Source organism: Canis lupus, unplaced genomic scaffold, assembly GCF_011100685.1.
Source record: "Canis lupus familiaris isolate Mischka breed German Shepherd unplaced genomic scaffold, alternate assembly UU_Cfam_GSD_1.0 chrUn_S2124H2323, whole genome shotgun sequence".
In the NCBI taxonomy this organism is placed as follows: Eukaryota; Metazoa; Chordata; class Mammalia; order Carnivora; family Canidae; genus Canis; species Canis lupus.
The window spans coordinates 46901-52082 of NW_023331006.1; the positions used below are offsets into that span (position 1 = coordinate 46901).

A 5182-nucleotide genomic window follows, 5' to 3' on the forward strand; every position below is an offset into this window, starting at 1 on the left:
ACAAACCTTCTGGAAGAATTAGCTCAGGCTCTTTTGTTTAAACTCAATCTTGGGGATCCCTGGGTGGCACAGCGGTTTGGCGCCTGCCTTTGGCCCAGGGCGTGATTCTGGAGACCCGGGATCGATTCGCACGTTGCGCTCCCGGTGCATGAAGCCTGCTTCTCCCTCTGCCTGTGTCTCTGCCTCTCTCTCCCTCTCTCTCTCTCTGTGACTATCATAAATAAATAAAAAATTAAAAAAAATAAACTCAACTTTTCCTTGTAGAACCTCAATGTATATTTTAGAATTTTCTTCCAATACTTTAGGACTCACTTAAACTTCTAGTCCTAATAGGACGATTTCCTTTTGTTGCTGCAGGGACCTAGAAATGCAACAAAGTTATGAGCCAGAAGTTTTTCAGTTTTTGAATGTCAGTAAAAACCAAAAAAGGAAACAATTAAGAAATTCCAGGAAGTAAATTGGAATACAAAGTGGTCTTCATTTCACAGGACTCCCTCTATCGTTAATCCTCACGAGAATGAACACAGAAAGGAAGCTACTCCCTTACTGTATAATGAAAATCGTGATTTTTGGAATGCTTTTTCCAAATCAAAAAGCTCTCGAAACTAGTTCTTTCTCTTTCCTCTTTCCTGGTTTTGAGTAAAGACCCTTCTTAGTAGATGATCTGGTACATACCAGCACTGCTGGTTGGCTGCACACACACGTACAACAACATCAACCCAACAAGTAGAACCAAACGTCACTCTCCTTTCACGGCGTTTGTCGTTTCTAATGGCTGAGTAATATTCCATTGTAAGCTGTAAGACCACAGCTTCTTTTGTTGTTGTTGTTGTTGTTTTCTCAACTTTACAGAGGTGGTGGGGGGAGTCAGGGAAGGAAGAGGTGTGGACTTGAAGGTTTTTGATTTTTTAATGCAAAATAATTTATTTTGATACCAGATGAGACGATAAGGGTGATGGTGCTCATGCCCATAAGCCGGCTCCAGGTGAAGTGCTCTAGGCTTCGGGCTCACTCTGCTACCTAAGAAGGTCTTTCTCAGCTTCAGCTCTACACAATGCTTGTGACTCAGCGCCTTGCGGGTTTGGGCATTATGTAAAGTTCACAGACTTGCTGAAGGGATGGTGCCCTCGATGCTGGTTTCCACCTGGGGGGACACTTTGCCACCTTCAATCCAGGGGGATTTTGTAATACGGGAATTGGAGTTGTAGGCCGGTAGCAGCCTCACTTCCACCGGGCATGGTTCTGTCCAGGCAGTATGGGAGAGGTACACCTGAGTGATAAGCCAGTGGCGCCCTGGTTGGGCCAGGATTCCTCAAGTCTGCCGGCTTAGGATGAATCATCTGAGCCTGGCCATCTGGATAGAAGACCTGGACCTTCACAGCACTCTCAGGGTCCTGCACATGTTCCAGGGTCACATCGACATCCAGGGCCACAACCAATCCAGACGTAAACCGCAAAGGGTTGTCTGACTCGCCTGCTGGCTCAATGATGGTGGCTGAAGTGTGTGGATCTGCTCTGGAAGGGGAGGTGCAAGGAGGTACTCTGCCTCACATGGTCTGTCGAATTTTGACCACTTCCACAGGCTTGGATGTCATGAGTCGGGGCATAAGGTCAAGAAGTTTGTCCACAAAGCTGTCCTGTAGGTGGGGGCAAATCAGCAATAAAACACCTCTGAAAAAAGTCCACTTCCTGTAAAAAGTTTTCACACATCCCAAATAAGGGGTCAACTCCTCGAGTAGTCCGTGCTGTTACTGTAAGTTGCAAGCTTTGGCCTGCAGCCTCATGGGATGTATAATCACCACCTGTTTCTTCTCCACACCACTGTACATGAACTCCATTTTGTAGGTCTCTTCCATGATCTGTTTTGCTGCTGCGGAGGCCAAGTCACTCTGCTTCAAATATAAAGGGGCAGCCACATTGCACAGCTTTCCTTGCAAGGCCTTGATGAGAAGAAGCTGACACCGAAGATAGGTAGCCGAGAAGTCAGCAACTCCTGCTAGTTCAGACTGAAGTTCTCCAAGTCTTTGCAGATCCCGGATGGTGAACTCCAGCAGCTTCTGGGTTCCCTGAGGGGCCCGGTGCTCTGAAGACTGTACACCCTTTCAGGGCTCTGCTGCAGGAACTGATGGGACGGGTCCTCATGGGGCGCAATACCGGGAGAAACGGCCGATGACACTAGTTTTCTACCTGGTAACCTTAAGGCAGGAACAAGATGAGAAAGACTGTCTCAGGTAGGCATAATGCTGAAGGTATGATCTGAGAACAGTGCTGGCATTGTGGACAGGTTGTAGCAGCATTAAAAATAAGAACCAAAACTGCAATGTAAGCTGGGTCATCCATGTCTGGTTCAGCTGGGTCAAAAAATGGATGGGTGCTCAGGAGCTCTGGCACCAAGGGAAGCACCAGGGTTGGATGCCGACTTCCCAGAAACTTCAAGCACTTCCATATAGAGTCCCTATCAGTAGGGGACTTGGTTAAATTTTTCAGCAGCTCCGCCAGTGCGAGATGAATCCCTTCTTTAGTCGAAACATTAGTACAGCATAAAAGTTCGTGAAGAGCCAGCCTCTCGAATATCTCTGGACGAATCCTCTAACACAGCCAGGACACTGCCAAGCTGATCCTCTCGGAGAGTGATGTTTTTAGAAATTTTTCTCATGCTGTGTATGGACTGTAGACGCACTTCCTCAATTTCATCATTAAACATGTCCACCGGGAAATCAGGGCGGCACTTCTCCGCAAAAGAAGGTGAAGATTGGGCCAGCATGCAGAGAGCCTCCACAGCAGCAATGCGGACCTCATACATCTCATCTTCCAATCCAGGAACAAAGGCTCCACAAGCTCCTGACTCCATCAAGTTCACAGCTCCTGTATCTATTTCTTCTTTGGGAGCATCACCTCCCCACTTTCTGCCACTGGAAAACTCTTCTGACCTGTAAAGTTCCTCGGCACTTTCACGTGTAGTGCGTTTTCTCCTGAGATCTGACATGAGCTTTTGTCGAGCGTCTGCTCCAAGATATGAAAACTGACTTGTTCCATCGAGCCCAATAGCTTTGCAGCCTGAACTCGAACCACCCAGGAGCCATCACTGACCATGGGACAAATTGCTCCAAATGCATCATCAACTAAGCGAATTTCTTCATTAGAAGAAGGAATGGGGACAGTGCTTTCAGGATAGAGCTGACTGATAGCCCAGATAAGTTGGACTGCAGCACTGCACACTTGTTCACAGTCATCAGACAACAATTTACAGGCCTGATTATAAATTGCTTGGTGTAATTTCAGTCCTCTTTCATGAAGCTGCAACATGGCTTTTATAGCCGCTCTTCTGACACGTGGGTCTTGGTCACTGAAGTAATCCCCTATAATCTTCTGGACATCTCTGACAGCTAGGCCTTCTCCATCTTTTGTGACACTTGTCTCCAAAGAGCCAAGATTGCCAAGTAATTGCAGGCACTTATTTCTTACACCAGGAGACGTATCTGAGGTGCTTGCAGGCTACATCAACTAATCCCATCTGGATAGCTTGATTCTCTGGGAGTTTGGTGCCAATTGCAAGCAAGGTGTCCAACAGTTGAGCAAGGACTTGATGAGACTTTTCATTCTGCAGGATGTTAATGGCATCATCCATAATGCACTCTGGTGAAAACCTGCAGGCTTTGATAATAAACCCAACAATGATGCAATTTTCAGTCTCACAGATGGATCATTCTCCTTGTAACAATGTTCCAGAGAATCCTGACTACTCCTTCCACACTTTCTGCTTCAACAGGCTTTCTGGCAAACTGGAGTAGATACTGCAAAGCATCCACTGGGGAGGGAGCTTTACACCGATCTACGTGGAGTGCTGAGATTTACTTGGTTTTGTCAATTGCAGTTTCTTGGTTGCAATTTCCTCCTGTTGTTGCTGGACCACCTTAGTGAATTCCTCGTACACTCGTTTCTTTAGGTGAGCCGCCATGACTGCCCGCCACACCACAGCTTCCTGATCCATCATATTTCGATGGACACCGAGGCTCCTTCCACAGTTTGCCTATTGTGGACATTGCTGCTAGAAACATTGGGGTGCAGCTGTCCCGGCTATTATGCTGAGTGAAAACAGTCAATCGGAAAGGGACAGACATTATATGGTCTCATTCATTTGGGAAATATAAAAATTAGTGAAAGGGAATAAAGGCAAAGCAGAGAAAATGAGTGAAAGTATCAGTGAGGGTGACAAAACAGGAGACACCTAACTCTGGGAAACAAACAAGGGTAGTGGAAGGGGAAGTGGGGGGGGTGGGGTGACTGGGTGATGGGCAATGAGGGGGGCTCTTGGCGGGATGAGCACTGGGTGTTGCGCTATATGTGGACAAACTGAACTCCAATGAAAAATTAAAAATTCAAGAAAAAGAAAACGGGCCCTTTATGTAAAATAAGCAAACATTTAACTGATGTATTCAGTAGGTCCAATAAATGGAAATGTATGACACTGAAAAAAAAAAAAACAAAACACCAGGTAAATCTTCAGGGTTCTAAAGAATGTCATTGTTTTTCAAAAGATATCCGAATGATAGAAACAGGAACACCACAAGTACAGAAGGAAAAGCTGCCGGAGGCACCGATATGAACAATTTCCCTACTACATTAAATGCCGTAGATCATTATGAGAAAGATTTAAATGCATCAGTAAATAAGAATCTTTAAGTCTTGGACACAGTTATTTTTTTAACATAAGCAAATAGGCAATAAGGTATTTCAAATGTGAAAAAGTACCTGTACCCACGGCCACCCTGGAGGAAGAGCACGCCAAGGGGCATGCTATCGGGATCCCCCACATGACGGAGCAGCCACCTGCCTCAGTGGAGCAAACGACTTTGGGCACTGAGCAACATCCTAAATGAAATCAAGAGCCCGCCAGAGCTACTACACTGGGGCGAGCTGAAGCTTATGGGCCTGAGCAGTTCGAGCCGGGCATGGCAGTTGGTGCTGAGTGCTTGGCCCGAGCCGAGATGCCAGCTGCTGAGGCCAAGCCAATTTACATGGCAGTCACACGTCTGATTCACTGTCCCGACCTGGAGGAGCCACCTGCACACTTGGCCACCCTGCAAGAAGAGCTCCCCCGGGCACCCACTATCAATGTCCCCGGCATGCCATGCCAAAGGAGTCACCTGCCTCAGTGCAGCAACCAGCTTCGGCCCCTGAG

General features: G+C 46.9%; 1 pseudogene; it reads right to left on the reverse strand.

The window, feature by feature from the left end:
* Positions 1 to 1065: 1065 nt before the first annotated feature.
* On the reverse strand, positions 1066 to 4118 carry LOC119878942 (annotated as a pseudogene).
* Between the last annotated feature and the right edge of the window lie 1064 nt (positions 4119 to 5182).